Source organism: Macaca nemestrina, chromosome 17, assembly GCF_043159975.1.
Source record: "Macaca nemestrina isolate mMacNem1 chromosome 17, mMacNem.hap1, whole genome shotgun sequence".
NCBI classification, from domain to species: domain Eukaryota; kingdom Metazoa; phylum Chordata; class Mammalia; order Primates; family Cercopithecidae; genus Macaca; species Macaca nemestrina.
This window is the reverse complement of record NC_092141.1, coordinates 37,508,572-37,525,221: the sequence shown is the minus strand read 5'-3', so window position 1 is coordinate 37,525,221 and position 16,650 is coordinate 37,508,572. Positions and strand designations below refer to the sequence as shown.

General features: G+C 48.0%; 1 long non-coding RNA gene across 1 annotated transcript; it reads left to right on the top strand.

The window, feature by feature from the left end:
- Nucleotides 1-12,876: 12,876 nt before the first annotated feature.
- LOC139359355 (uncharacterized) lies at nt 12,877-16,591 on the top strand. The gene is made up of 3 exons (XR_011615274.1): nt 12,877-13,915; nt 15,355-15,427; nt 15,590-16,591. It is a non-coding gene; the product is annotated as an uncharacterized lncRNA (long non-coding RNA).
- The last annotated feature ends 59 nt before the right edge of the window (nt 16,592-16,650 follow it).

The following is a 16,650-nucleotide window of genomic DNA, read 5'->3' as shown; positions in this document are numbered from 1 at the left end:
TCAGCTGGTTGCTCCTCTAGGGTGTGAATTGCCAAGTCTACCCACGGCCCAGATTAGCGTAAATTGAGCTGTCTGTAGCAGCATGCGGTTGCAGTCAAGGCTCACTGTGCTGGATCTGTAGTTGTAGAGATTATCAGTCTCTCTGATGTTTATGTTTGTTGTTGCAAACAAACAGCAAGAATACACTGATTCTGGCGGGGGAGGGGGGTGAAGGTGAGTTATGCCTGTAATCCCAGCAATTTGGGAAGCTAAGGTGGGCAGACCAATGTCACTTCAAGGGTCCTGCGAAAATTGCATAACCTGAATCTAGTACTAGGGAAACATCAGCTACACCCAAAGCATTCTACAAACAAACTGGCCTGTACCAATCAAAAATGTCAAGATCATGAAAGTTAAAGAAAGACTGAGGAAATGTTCCAGATTAAAGGAAACTAAGGAGAGTTATAATTGCGTCAATGTTAATTTCCTATTTCTGATCATTTTAGTATAGTTATGTAAGAGACTGTCCTTGATTTTAGAAAATATACACTGAATAGGCTAGGCACAGTGGCTCATGCCTGTAATCCCAGCACTTTGGGAGGCCGAGGTGGGCTGATCGCCTAAGGTCAGGAGTTTGAGACCAACCTGGCCAATGTGGTGAAACTCTATCTCTACTAAAAATACAAAACTTAGCTGGGTATGGTGGTGAGTGTCTGTAATCCCAGCTACTCGGGAGGCAGAGGTTGTAGTGAGCCCGAGATTGTGCCACTGCACTCCATTCTGGGCGACAGAGTGAGACTCCATCTCAAAAAAAAAAAAAAAGGAAAGAAAGAAAACATATACTGAAATTTTAGGGGTAAAGGGAAATCACGTCTGTAACACTCTCTTAAACAGTTCAAAAAAATTGGCCAGGCGTGGTGGCTCATGCCTGTAATCCCAGCACTTTGGGAGGCCGAGGCAGGCAGATCATGAGGTCAGGAGATCGAGACCATCCTGGCTAACACGGTGAAACCCCGTCTCTACTAAAAATACAAAAAAATTAGCTGGGCATGTGGGTGTGCTCCTGTAGTCCCAGCTACTTGGGAGGCTGAGGCAGGAGAATGGCGTGTACCTGGGAGGCGGAGATTGCAGTGAGCCAAGATTGGGCCACCTACTCCAGTCTGGGCGACAGTACCAAAAAAAAAAAAAAAAAAATTATGTATGCATGCGTATATATATGTATACACATATACATAGAAGGATAAAACAAAATAAATGTGGTGAAATGGCAACATTTGGGGAATCCAGGTGAGAAATATATAGCAATTTACTTTATTTTATTTTTTGTGTGTGTGACTGAGTCTCACTCTGTTGCCCAGGTTGGAGTCTAGTGGCTCCATCTTGGCTCACCACAACCTCCACCTCCCAGGTTCAAGCAGTTCTCTTGCCTCAGCCTCCCAAGTAGCTGGGATTACAGGAGCACACCACCATGCTCGGCTACTTTTTCTATTTTTAATAGAGACGGAGTTTCACTATGTTGGCCAGACTGGTCTCAAACTCCTGACCTCATGATCCACCCGCCTTGGCCTCCCGAAGTGCTGGGATTATAGGCATGAGCCACTGAGCCTGGCATAGGAGTTCTTTATACTACTCTTGAAACTTTTAAAGTATGAAATTATGTCAAAATAAAGTTTTTCGGGGCGGGCACAGTGGCTCACACCTGTAATACCAGCACTTTGGAAGGCCGAGGCGGGCAGATCACCTGAGGTCAGGAGTTCTCGACCAGCCTGGCCAACATGATGAAAGCCCAGCTCTACTAAAAATACAAAACAATACCCCGGTGTGGTGGCGCATACCTGTAGTCCCAGCTAAATGGGAAGCTAAGGCAGGAGAATCGCTTGAACCTGGGAGGCAGAGGTTGTGGTGAGCCGAGATTATGCCTCTGCACTCCAGCCTGGGCGAGAAGAGCGAAACTCCATCTTCAAAAAAAAAAAGTTTTTCTAACGTCAATAGTCATAAAAAAGTGGCTACATTCTGCACCTTTCTGTTCCATGTTACATGTTACTGCAAAATCTTTCTCAGAGAACTGAACTGTGTTTGGTAGAAATAGATACTTGTGGCCGGGCACAGTGGCTCACACCTGTAATCCCAGCACTTTGGGAGACCGAGTCAGGTGGATCATTTGAGGTCAGGAGTTCGAGACCAGCCAGACTAACATGGCAAAACCCCATCTTTACTAAAAATACAAAAATTAGCCAGGTGTGGTGGCGCATGCTTGTAATCCCAGCTACTTGGGAGGCTGAGGCAGGAGAATTGCTTGAACCTGGGAGGCAGAGGTTGCAGTGAGCCAAAACTCCATCTCAAAAAAAAAAAAAAAAAAAAAGAAAGAAAGAAATAGATACCTGTGATCTAGAAATGATACGGAAGCAACAAGTTCCTACGAGGTGGTAGGCCCTGGAAAATGTGGATGATCTCCATTGTAAGCTATATACCCCATCACTAAGGTTACATTAAACTAAAAAGCGTTGTTTAAAGATCCAATTCCAAAAATAGTCAGTATGTTAAACCATCCTCCCAATGATTTAAATTACAGTATCTTACCCCAGTACAATTTGATGGCTCTGCATCACTTAGGTATTTGTCTTTCTGTTAAGTGAATGATTATAAAGGAATTAAAATAAAATTTTACAGATGAGGGAAAAAAAATCTTTAGTTTCCTCCATATTTGTCTGCCAATAGAAACATATGGTCACATCTGAATTTTGTCCTTCAGTGTACTCATTCATTTTAAGCACTATTTGCTCATAATGGGAAAAAGTATTTTTCCATTGAAAAATAACTTTTTGACCCAGTTTCTGGAGCAAATGCAAATAATTACACCAAACTCTGTGTACTGACCACTGAGATACTCAAGGATGAGATAGAGTTTTCCACCAGTCTGAAAGGCATATATTAAATCCACTTTACTTCCTCCAGAATATTCCGTTCTGTTTTTGTGAGAGCTCTGTCTTTGGCATTTCTTACTATCATTGCCTAAAGGAAAAGAGATAATCCATAAGAATAAAATAGTGAATACTTTCATTGTATAGTAACTGGAAAATCTATTTTGTGTTTTTCTTGCCAATATTGAACTATTAACATAGTTCCCACTAGAAAGTGAGATGGGGTAATGGAAAATGTTCATTTTATATATGCCTCTGAGCAGTTTGGATTTTTTGCAGTGAACATGTAAATGACTACCTAAAGAGACTTTTAAAAAAGAAATCTGTAATCAGATCAAGTTTATTCATATATTCACAAACTATTGAGTCTGCTATGCTCCAGGCTGTGCCAAGAAAGCAGAATAGAAGGAACACCCTGTTCACAGGAGCCCAAAAGTCCATAGGAGCCCAAAGTCTCAGGGAAAAAAAGACAAGTCAATGTAGGTAAGCGCAGGATGGTGAGGGTAAACAGGGGAACTACTTCTAACCTAGCAAAAAGTCTTGCTTGAAACTTATTAAAATGAAATGTGGCCTGGATGTGGTGGCTCATGTCTGTAATCCCAGCACTTAGGTGGGCAGAGGCAGGAGGATCGCTTGAGCCCAGGAGTTCAAGATCTGCCTGGTAACAAGCGTGACTCCATTGTCCACACAAATGGTAAAAAAAAAAAAAAAAAAAAAAAAAAAAAAAGAATGAAAGAAAGAAAAAAAGAAACAAAGAAAGAAAGAAATGTAGAAGGTAAAAAAAGAGGCATTCCGGTGCAAAAGAGGCTTGATAGAACAGGATATGTCTGGGGAATCTGCAAGTAGTTCAGTATGGTTGGAAGTAGTTAGAGATTAGGCTAGAGAAGTAGGTAGAGGCCAGGAAATGGAAGGTCTGGAAGAAGGAAGGTCTGGGTGAAATGAACAAATCTTTGGCTTTACAAAAGACACATCTAGCAGCAGTAGGGAGTATTAGGAAAGAAATGAGACTAGTTAGGAGACTAGTATAATAAACCAACTAAGAAGATTATAAGAAAATGAAGGTAGAAAAAAATGAAAGGCTAAGAATGCATAATTTGCATTTGCTGAGAAACTACATATGAGAGGAAATGGTGATCCCTTTATTTCTGCATGAGTAATAGGATAGATAATGGTGCCACTTAACATCGGCAAATGAAAGTGAAAAAGTTTTGGGAGAACGATGCTCTGTTTTAGACATGCCAGGTGTAAGTTCCAGGAAGTTCCCCCAATCGTACATCTCCATAAGTAACATGGAAAGCAAATACACAGGTTATTGGTTGCAATATTATCTGTGAAAGTGAAACACTGGAAACAGCCTAAATACTCAGACACAGGATATTGGCTGAAAACCTATGGAATCTACACAACATGTAACAAAGCTATAAAAATAAGAAAAATCTCTATAAAAACAAGATGCAAAAGAATATTTAAAAGTACAACAGCATGGATACTACACTATCTTTTGTACAAGAAAGGGGAAAAGAAAATATATAATACATATATAAAATATGTATCTGCTTATACCTGCAAAAACAAAGACAACTAAGATAAACTAAAAGCTAATGATAATGGAAGGGAAGGAGAAGAAATAAGACTTTTGAGTATGACTTCTGAGTAAAATGTTTTATCATCCACTTTTTTCTTTCCTAAATCAAATATTACTGCAATTATAAAATGTAGATTTTTCTTTTTGAACCGTATTAATGTTTAATATATTCCAAAAATAAAATAAAATCAACAAGGATGAAGGGTGAGAAGTACAACTAAATACAGTAGGAATACATCAGTTTAATTGACTATTACACCAATAGCTTTACCACAGAAAGAGAAAGAGAAAAAATACATAAGAGAAAAAGATATATATATATATTTTTAGATGAAGTCTCACGCTGTCAACCAGGCTAGAGTGCAGTGGCATGGTCTTGGCTCACTGCAACCCCCGGCTCCCAGGTTCAAGTGATTCTCCTGCCTCAGCCTCCCAAGTAGCTGGGACTACAGGTGCTCGCCACCGCACCTGGCTAATTTTTGTATATTTAGTAGAGATAGGGTTTCACCATGTTGGCCAGGCTGGTTTCGAACTCTTGACCTCATGATCCACCCGCCTTGGCCTCCCAAAGTGCTGGGATTACAGGTGTGAGCCACTGTGCTTGGTGAGAAAAAGATGCTTAAGTAATTTTAGACTGCACGCCCTTAGTGGCCTATGTGTAAGCACACAAGAAATTGCAAAGAAATATTAAATCAAACTTAGTAGGTTTGTAGCTGGAAATACTATTGGTATTAAAATTTTCATTATGCATATACTGTACAACTGAACAAATGAGGGCATTCATTTATGTTGTTACCAGAGTTCTCACTGTAGAAAAAAAGGAGATCCAAATATGAACTGAAAGAAGAATGTGGCCAGCGCAGTGGCTCACGCCTGTAATCCCAGCACTTTGGGAGGCCGAGGCGGGTGGATCACAAGGTGAAGAGTTCAAGACCAGCCTGGCCAAGATGATGAAACCCCATGTCTACTAAAAATACAAAAATTAGCTGGGCATGGTGGCAGGCACCTGTAATCCCAGCTCCTCAGAAGGCGGAGGCAGAGACTTGCTTGAACCTGGGAGGTGGAGGCTGCAGTGATCCGAGATCACACCACTGCACTCCAGCTTGGGGGACAGATGAAGACTCCATCTCAAAAATTAAAAAATAAAATAAATAAATAAATAAATAAATAAATAAAGAAGACGAATGCTATGGAATTGGGCTAGAATTAGGGCTAATAATACGAAGCACTATGGGAAGCCAAGGCAGGCGGATCACCATGTTGGCCAGGAGTTTGAGACCAGCCTGCCCAACATGGTGAAACCTCATCTCTACTAAAAGTACAAGAATCGGCCGGGCGCGGTGGCTCAAGCCTGTAATCCCAGCACTTTGGGAGGCCGAGACGGGCGGATCACGAGGTCAGGAGATCGAGACCATCCTGGCTAACATGGTGAAACCCTGTCTCTACTAAAAATACAAAAAACTAGCCGGGCGAGGTGGCGGGCGCCTGTAGTCCCAGCTACTCGGGAGGCTGAGGCAGGAGAATGGCGTGAACCCGGGAGGCGGAGCTTGCAGTGAGCTGAGATCAGGCCACTGCACTCCAGTCTGGGTGACAGAGCGAGACTCCGTCTCAAAAAAAAAAAAAAAAAAAAAGTACAAGAATCAGCCAGGTTTGGTGGTACACACCTGTCCTCCCAGTTTCTCCAGAGGCTGAGGCATGAGAATCACTGAAACCCAGGAGGCCTAAGTTGCAGTGAACTGAGGCAGCCTGGTGAGTGAACCTCCAACTAAAAAAAAAAAAAAAATTAAAAAGGGAGTATAAGGCCAGGTGCAGTGGCTCATGCCTGTAATCTCAGCACTTTGGGAGGCCGAGGTGGCTGGATCACTGGGTCAAGAGATCGAGACCATTCTAGCCAACATGGTGAAACTTCATCTCTACTAAAAATACACATGCCTACGTGGCACATGCCTGTAGTCCCAGCTATTCTGGAGGCTGAGACAGGAGGATTGCTTGAACCCGGGAGGCAGAAGTTGCAGTGAGCTGAGATCACACCACTGCACTCCAGCCTGGCGACAAACAAGACTTCATCTCAAAAAAAAAAAAAAAAAAAAGAGTAAAAAATCTTTACAGAAGAATGACAACATAGAAAAAATACAGAAAAAATAGAAAAGTCTCCATTTTATAATCACTATAGTAATATTTGATTTGGGCAAGAAGCAATCCAGATGAAACCATTAAGTAAAGATTATTATGGAACAGAATATTCACAATGTTTCTATCATTCCATAGATCACTTGTTCATTACAAAAGGAAAAAGAGGCCGGGAATGGAGGCTCACGTCTGTAATCCCAACACTTTGGGAGGCCAAGGAGGGCAGATCACCTGAGGTCAGGAGTTTGAGGCCAGCCTGGCCAACATGGTGAAACCCCATCTCTACTACAATTACAAAAATTAGGCAGGCATGGTAGCAGGCACCTGTAATTCCAGCTACTTGGGGTGCTGAGGCTTGCTTGAACCCAGGAGATGGAGGTTGCAGTGAGCCAAGATTGCGCCACTACACTCCAGCCTGGGTGACAGACTGAGACTCCTTCTCAAAAAAAAAAAAATTCCCTTACTGTTAAGACATATATAGAAGAAATTAGGGGTGAAGTGCTGTGAAATCTGCACTTAACTCTCAAATTGTACAGAAAGAAAATTTATTAAAGTTAAAAAACGTGAATATTCATAGATACACATATATGTGGGAACAGGTAGAAAGGGAGGGACACACAGACAAAGAAAATATGGCAAAATGGTAACAACTGGTGATCACTAACTACTGCAACTATTTGAAAAGTTTAAAAAATGTCAAAGGTATATTACTTTTGAACTACTCAGGAGGTTTAAGTTTTTGAGTTTTTGAAATAAGCAATCCATTGTGAGGAAGTCTGAGAAGCCACAGACTGAGATAAGATGAAAAATAAGTAAAGTAGAATCACAGTAATAAAAGGAACAGAGTTTCAAAATGCTGTGGTCAGTAGCTTCAATGCAAAAGAAAGTTAAATTAAGGACGAACTCCATAAAGATAACTGGATTCAGCAACTGGGAAGTCAGGGATGACCTAGGGTACGGAAGCCTCGCTCAAACAGCGGAGTTGGGCCACGTGCCGTGGCCCACATGTATAATCCAGCACTTCGGGAGACCGAGGTAGGTGGATCTCTTGAGGCCAGGAATTCAAGACCAGCCGAGCCAACATGGTGAAACTCCATCTCTATTAAAAATACAAAAATTAACCAGATACGGTGGCACGCCCCTGTAATCCCAGCTACTCAGGGGGCTGAGGCATGAGAACTGCTTGAACCTGGAAGGCAGAGACTGCAGTGAGCTGAGATAGGGCCACTGCACTCCAGCCTGGGTGATAGGGCAAGACTCTGTCTAAAAAAACAAAAAATAGGCTGGGTGTGGTGACTCATGCCTGTAATCCCAGCACTCTGGGAGGCCATCAGTGCCCTGGCACCTGGGCCTGTGATGAGAGTGCAGTCTGAGCGATCTACAAACTGCCTTCAGGGTCTCTCTTCCGTTGTCCTGGTGAAGAGCACAGCCCTGATCCATGCAGGCCTCCTGACCCACACCCTCGTGTTCTCTCCCAAACACACTTTCTTATCTGTTCAATATGGACAGGCTGAGAAGGCTAGAACCTTCCCAAGTTTTTAAGTTCTGCTTCCCTTTTGATTATAAATTCCGTCTCTAAATCATTCTTCTTTTCTTTCATTTTCCTAGAAACATTCAAGAGAATGAAGCTGCTCCTTCAATACTTTGCTTAGATATTTCTTATGCTAAATTTCAGGTTCATCACTCACAAGCTCTGCCTTCCAGAAAACACTAGGAGCACAATGCAGCCAAGTTCTTTGTCACTTTAAGACAAGTGTCACCTTTCCTCCAGTTTCCAATAACATGTTCTTCATTGTCATCTGAGACTTCATCTGGATGATTTTTCCCGTCCATGTTTTTATTTTTTTAAGAGACTGGGTGTCCCTATGTTGGCCAGGTTGGTCTTGAAGTCTCATCCTCAAGCAATCCTGCCATTTCAGCCTCCCAAACTGCTAAGATTCCAGGCATGAGACACCATGCACGAACCCCTCCACATGCTACCAACATTCTGTCCAGCTGTCCTCTTCTGAGCCCTCACCAGAGTCACCCTTAACCAAGAGTCACAGGGAGAAGACGGCCACCCACACGCCAAGAGACAGGCCTGGAACACAGCCTTCCTGCACCGCCTCAGAGGGACCCATCCTGCTTGATCTCGGACTCATGGCCTCCAGGACTGCGAGACAGTAAGATTCTGTTGCTGAGGGTGCCCAGTCTGTGGTCCTGTAAAACAGCCCTAGGAAACTAACACAGCCTGTTAGCCCACAGATGGTGGAGAGATGGAACGTGCAATGGAGCTCCAGGCTTACTGTCTACAGCTCCCAAAGTGCACTATGGGACCCTCGGGTGGGTGTAGGTATGCAAGACAATTTTCGGTGGTGCAGGATGAATAATCCCAATTGACATAAAAATGTGTGTATCTTGCTGGGTAAATCAGAGGTCCTGACCTATTAGGAACCAGGCTACACAGCAGGAGGTGAGCAGTCAGCCAGTGAGCAAAGCTTCATCTGTAGAAACAGCTGCTTCCCATCCCTCGCATTACCCCATGAGCTCTGCCTCATGTGAGATGAGTGGATTAGATTCTCATCGGAACATGAACCCTACTGTGAACTGCTCATGCCAGGGATCTAGACTGCGTGTTCCTTATGAGAACCTAATGCCTGATGATCTGTGACCATCTCCCATCACCCCCAGATGGGACCATGTAGTTAAAGGAAAACAAGCTCAGGGCTCCCACTGATTCTATATTATGGTGAGTCGTGTAATTATTTCATTATATATTACAGTGAAATAATAATAGAAATAAAGCACACAATAAATGTAATGGGTTTGAATCACCTCCGCATTATCCCTTCCCCTTCTCCCAGGTCCGTGGAAGAGTTGTCTTCAAGATAACTGGTCTCTGGTGCCAAAAAGTTTCGGACCAATGATTTAAATGTTTGTAAGAATAGTTAAGCAACTTAAGCTTTACATGCTCAAAAAATACAGGTTTAAATACTAATAAAAATGGGTGCAAATGAAACCACTCTTTCTGTGGTCCAGGGAATCTTAACCATTCTATCAGAAAGACTTGCTGCTTGGAGCTGCAGCTGTCCTCCCACATCCTGTCCACTGTAAAGCCCTGCAACACACACACACGTGCCCCCCCCACACACCTGCACACAGATGCACATACATAAATACATTCAAATGTACATACCTGCACACACACACGCACACACAGGCACACACACACACGCACACACACAGATGCACAGACATAAGTATATTCACATGTACATACCTGCACACACACACACGAACATACATACATACACATGCATATACCTGCATACATATGCGTGTGCACACACACACACACAGACACACACACAGACACACACACACACACAGACACACACACATGCTGTGCTTCATGCCCTCACTAGGGTGGCCAGGGAGGGAATGCGTGTTTTTAGGAGGAATGAAGACAACTCAGGCCCCTCATTCTCCTGGTGTTTGCACAAGTGCCTTCTCTGCAGACCATCCTTCAGTGTCTTTCTTGGTTCTCCCTGTTACTGAAAGACAGAAGCAGAGGCCCGGCACATACTTGGCTGCTTAGGGCTCAAGCCAAGTTCACAAGCTTCCTGGGGAGCCTCGTGAGATGAAGGCACTGCACAGCCTCCCTAAAAGAGGTGTCGGCTTTTCCTGGATCCTTGAGCCCAGGAAGGCGATAGGTGAGACATCACAGTTCATCAGAAGACACAAGCAAACTCCCGTGAGAAAGGGCAAGGGTCAAAGATTTGACTCTCCTGGAGAAGGGGTTCTCGGGCTATAAGCAGCAGGCGGAAGACGTCATTGCATGCGCAGTGAGGTGACGGCGAGCTCCAGTTTTCACTGGGAACTGAGATCAACAGTGACCTGACCCCCTACTCATGCTCGTCTCTCCCTGTCTCTCTCTTTGCCTTTTGTGTCTCTCTCCCTATCTCTCTTGCTCCTTTTCCTCTCAACCTCCTCTGTCTCTCTCCCTATCTCTCTTCCTCTCTCTCTCTCACTCCCTTCTCCCCATCTCTCTTTCTCTCTCCTTCTTTTGCACTTCTCTCTCCCTCCTCATCTCTCTGCCTGCCACTGTTCAGGCTCCTGGGGCCCCCACGTGGATGGGCGGACACAGGACTCCTAGGCTACCCGTCACAGCGCAAGCACAGGGCTGCAGGCCCTTGGTCCCCCACCTCCCAGCATCCTCAAAATGAGGGGTGTGGGGTGTGCCCGTGCTCTCCTGGGTGGGCGCCCCACACTCCAGGAAGCAGAAACTGCAAGTCACAGCTGGCTTGAGTGGCGCACCCATGGGGCTGCCAGCTTCCATCGTGCCATCTGCTGAGGCCAAAGCAGAGGACACCAGCCCAGGCTGGTCTCTGCAGCAGGGTGGGGGTAGGGGTGGGCTTGGGGTTGGGGGTAGGGATGGAGCCGCCAATGCAAACTGGCCCCTGGCTGGTTTCCTACCCTTCACCCTGCCATGCAAGGCCTGTCCCACCCCTACCCCTGTCTCCCACCACCTCCACCCCTAGGCTGCCCCAGCCCCAGGCTCCAGAGGTCTCCCAGGATCCAGGAACTAAGGGCAACCACTGGGTTCCACAGCCTCAGGTCCATGAGTCAGCCACCCCTCTGTGTGCTGACAAACCTTGGCTCTCATGCCCCACCCCAAGCCAGGACACACCCCATCCTCCACCAGCATTATTCCCGCCTCCTGATTTTAGTCCTGACAGCCCTGCTTCCTAGTAACCTTGCCCCCTCCCAGCCTGGTCCAGGCAAGCCCAAAGGCCAGCACCCTCGCCCCACCCTTCCTGGGGGCCACTCTACTATCTGCTTGTCCAGATGTCTTCACCTGGCTTTACCAAGCTACAACAAATAACAGGGATGAGCCTCTGGCCTCTGCCAGGAAGATTTGCCAAAGTACTCTCTATTTAGAAGCAGGAAGAGTGATGGGGCCTAAGAAAGACCCCAGGATGGTCACCCAAGCAGCAAGAAGGGCAAGGAGCCCAGTTTCCTGCCCTTACCCTGGGAGGACGTGGCCAGGGCACCACAAGGTCCTGGAGAGGGGTGGGTAGGAGAGCAGATCCAACCTCTTCTTGAGGAAGCAGCCACCACCCCAGGAAGCAGCAGATGGGGGCGCACAGGCAGAGCCCCCGGTGCTGCAGGGCAGGGCCAGCAGATCTGTACTCAGCCTCAGCCCTGGGGAGCTGCAAGACAGGCTGAGACCCTGATAGGTTTGGATCTGTGTCCCAAATCCATCGCTCCTGTGTCAAGGGAGGAACCTGGTGGGAGGGGATTGGATCTGGGGACAGTTTCCCCCCGTGCTCCTCCCCTGAGAGTGAGGGATTTCTCAGGAGAGCTGATGGTTTCAAAGTGTGGAACTTCCTCGTTCTCCACTCACTCCTTCCTGCCGCCTTGTGAAGAAGGTGCCTGTTTCCCCTTCGCCTTCCGCCATGATTGTAAGTTCCCTGAACTGCGAGTCAATTAAAACTCTTTGCTTTGTAAACTACTCAGTCTCGAGTATTTCTTTACAGCAGTGTGAAAACAAACTAATACCCCTTCCCTGAGGTGCTTTCTCCTTAGGCATCCAGCTGCCCCATGCTCCTGTTCTACCCCCTGGTCTTTCTTTTGCCCTCATGAGGCCCAGGTGATCCACATGGCCAGCCCCAGCCCCATCCTACTGCACACTGGTGTGGCTGCTGGAGAGGCCGCGCTCCTTTCCTCACCCCGAGGGGGCCTGATATGCTCTTTGGATCCAGGAGGAAACTGACCCCCTATTTTCACACTGGTGCAACTTCTTCCAAGACCTCAAAGCAGGATAACGTGAGTCAGTCTTTTTTAATGTTTTCACTTGCTAGGGCTGTCACTAGGTCAGTCCTAGAGAGTGGTGCCAATGGATAAATGGATGAACGAATGGACAGTAGTCCAGGGACGATGTCCCTGTCTGTACTGAACTAGGTCCTTCCTCCAATAAGAAGCCTTCCTGAGTGAGTTTATACAGTCATCCCTTGGTATCCATGAAGGATGAGTTCTAGGGTCCCGGGGATGCCAAAATCCATGGATGCTCAAATCTCTGATATAACATGGCCTAGTATTTACATATAAGCTATGCACATCCTCCCATAGACCTTAGACCATTACTAGATTATTTATGACACATAATGCAATGCAGATGCTACATAAATGGTTGGGATACTGTATTCTTTAGGGAATGATGACAAGAACAAAGTCTGCACATGTTCAGTAGAGACATAACCATGCAATTTATTTTCTGAGTATTTTCTATCTGCTGTTGCTGAATCCACAGATGCAGAGCTCCCAGATACGAGGGCCAAGTGTGCTTTGAGAGTAGGGTGGGAGAGTTTGTGAATGAGTACAGGGGAACAGGTGTCGATCAGGAGGGCCCTGCATTGGGACATCTGGACACCGTGTCTCAGGACTTGAGACTCCATTTGGAAGGCACAGCAGACTCAGCCCAGGTCATAGCCCTCCCCTTGAAGGTTCATTTTATCCCAAGCTCTTTCTGGAGCCTGGAATTTGGCATCCCCTCTAGGCCCTGGGTGGAAGGACTGATGAACCAGATTTGAGATAACATATCTAGAATAGAGTGAGGCCCTACTGTGTGCCCAGCACTTTCCCCACAGGATCCTCTAGCTAGAATATCCAAGGGTCATGGAGAGAAATACCCAGATAAAATATCAGAAATGAAAAAACAGATACCATTAGAGACACTAAAAAGACAATAAAAAGATAATAAATAAAAAGATAATAGTATAAGCATTTGTATTCTGAAATTCAACAGCAGCAGTCAATTTCCTCCACCCCTATGTGTGTCCCAGACCACCCTGGGTGGGGAGGGCTGAGGTCAGGGAAAACCCATGGATGCTCTGATGCTGGTCCTGTGTCTCGGGATTGACAGTGATGAGGAATTTGGGGGCACACATGAGTGGGGAAGCCAGGCCTGGCCAGAGAAGCAACACATATGTGCACAGAACTGTTTACCCACATACACGTGTGCACGCACGTGTGCAAACACATTGCAGGCAGGCATGTAGCCGCCTCAGGCAGTGGAGGACCCTGACTCTGGGCCCTGCTGACCCGGGCAAGTCCCCATTGTGATGCGTGCCATGACCTCAGAATGTCACTGGTGCTTAGCACCAATCCGCTCTCAGGCCTGCCTCTGTGTTCTACGGCAGTTACCCACGCACAGTGGTATCAGCTACACACGCACAGGGGTATCTGTGAACACTTCTGTGGACTCAAAGGTTTTCTACCCGAGAGGCATAACGCAGGCCAGCTGATTCGTCAGAATCAGGTGAGTGTGTCCTGCTCTCTTCCCTCCAGGCTGACGGAAACAGTGGCTATGCTGACTTGGGGACAGGGGCTATGGTGTTGGCCTCTGGGCAGCTACCGAGGAGGGTCATCCCTGAGCACTCACCGGTCGCCCGTTCTACACTGCTCGTGTAGACGCTTGGCTCTTTCGTCCTCATGGTGGCTTCATAGAGTGAGTGCCATTCCCTAGTGTACCCATTCGACATGTGAGACGTCTGGGGTCAGAGAGGCGGTAACCGGCCTGAGAATCCAGACAGGACCCTGGGTTTTGCTCTCAGCCTTGCTGTGCGCCGTGCTGAAATTCAGGCCTGAACCCTGTGACCTCCCTGCCCTAGATCCCAAGTCTTCCCAGTTTTCCCATCCCGACGGGGCAGAGCCTGGTCCTGGCAGAGTCACTGGGATGGATCCACTGTAGGTGTGGTGGATAGGAGGGTCCTCAGAACACCTCTGTGCTCTAAGCTGGGTCCTGATGGTGGCTGTGGGCCTCACTGAACACACACGGTCCCTTGTCCGGGGGAACCTTCTGTCCTTGGGCACTTGTGGAAAATGAAGGCCCCCTGGAGGGCTGGCTGGGGGGAGATCATCTTCCCTTCTGTTCAAAGGGGTCCAGGCACTGGGGTTCCCTCCAAGTATTTCTTGCTCTGTCTGGTCCTCTCGAGGCCTCGCCCTCCTTTTGCCCCGAGTGTTCCCAGGAGGAATTGTCCATCCAGGTGTTCTCCAGGACCAAGGACCCACGGTCCTTCCTCAGTGACCCAGGAAAATGAAGCCCCTTCTGTAGGGACAGCTCAGAATGGTGGAGTCCACAGTCTCTCCCCGAGTGAGGGTTTCCATTAGCACAATAGATCATTTTCATCCCCCAAACCGAACACCCTCCTGCTCAACTGGCATTATTCCTAAAGTGGCTTCTCTGTTCAGACTGAAGGGCCACGGGAGCCAAAGTGATGAGCGGAGAAGAACAGAGCAGTCAGGAGAGATCTTGATCCCTGTAGAAAACTGGGCATCTCTGTGGTCCCTGAGCATCCCAGGAGGCCGATTGTACAGAGACCTCTGGTCGCTGACCTCAGTCTCCCTCCACATCCCTGGAATAGCCCATCATGGGCCCTTCGCCCTTGGCAGGTGGACACCATTCAACCTGCTGGGGCGGATGTGTCCCCATTTCATGGCATTTAGGGATGACGAGACTCTCTGTCCAGGTCCCACTGTCCTTAAGTCCTTGGGATGATGCCCACCCCTGCTTGGGGCTTGACACTCCAGGGACTCGTGCAGTTGTGAGACAATGGGTCTGGCCCCTTTTTACCTGGGGACGGTGGTGGAATGGAGGTTACCCAGCCAGCCAGCATCTGGGAGCCCGATGGGAGCGGTTCAGGTTTTCTCTGAGGCTCTCGGGTACAACGTAACTTTTAGATGATTTTTGTCTCACAGGATGGAAATCGCAGAGGATGCAGATAGTTTGTGGGCACAGGAGCGAGAGAACATCATTATGAACTATGAGAAGGTACAGGTCGGTCTGCTTCTTGGAGGGAGGCCTCTTCCAGTGCACCCTGGTCAAAGGGTCCTGGGCTCCCTAGGAGCACAGGGTGGGCACGGGTGGCCACTACCTCCAGGCCCGTGCACTCTTTACCTTGGACCCTTCACCAAGGCTCCCTCTGGGTTACAGGGACACCGAGGTGAGCTGCCAGAGGACATGGGGCCTGAGCCTGTTGGAATCTACAGCAGCATTGATCGCTTCGGGATTGTGCAGTGAGTCCTCTGTGCTCCCCTCACCCCTAAAGCACCTGTCTCAGCTCAGGGATGGGTTTGCTTTCAGAAAGGCCTTTCTGAGGCAGGACTGTCTCGCCGGGTCAGGCCAACCTCCTTTCCAGGGTCAGAACTCCTCCCTGGCTCCCCTGCAGGTCCAGCCCGAGGTTGCTGTTAGGCCAGAGGTGCGGGGCCCATCTAGGGAGCGGGTGGGAATGGAGACTGGGCTAGGTCAGGCCCCTGGACTCTCAGCAGTTCTGTCCACAAGTCAGCACAAGAGGAGCGGGGCAGCCTGAGGGTCTGGCCCTCTCTACTTGGAGACAACCCCAGTGAGATCCATGTGTTGTGGCCACAGGGTGAGGGGACGCCTGGCTTAGCCTCAGGGCTGTTGTCCAGCGGGTCTCTGAGGGTCCACCTGCCCCTGTCTTCCCTCATTTCCCTAGAGCTGCAGCCCTCACTGCCCCCATCAGGAAGATGGAAAGGCATGGAGACAGTGGGGGCTGTGGCCCTAGAGGAACAGGGGAGAAGACGGGCAGGGCCCTGTTCTGGGCATCTCATATTAAGGTCAGGGAGGTGGCAGGGCTTGTGGCTAAAGACCCTGGGTCTGGTGCTGGGGAAGGGATCTGGGTCCAGGTAAGAGGAGCCCAGACAGGAGTCCATCCCTTAGGGATCATAGGATGCAGAGACAGAGGATCCCAGGGGAGGTAGGGTGGGAGGGAGCTGATGAGCGGTGCCACTTCTGAAACGCAGGGTGTGTGGGTCAGGTGCAGGGAGAGGCAGGTGGATGCTGGGAGGTCAGAACTTGCAAGGGCCTTGGGGCTGTCAAGTGGGATGGGCCCCTGGTACACCAGGAGTACACCGGGCAGGTCTCAGGGCAGGCTCCCTTGACCCTGGTGGGGTGATGTGGTCACTCCCTGAGGGACTCCTGTGAGGGCCCTGTCGCCCACCCTGGGCGGCCGCCATCCCGTCTCAGGCCTGACC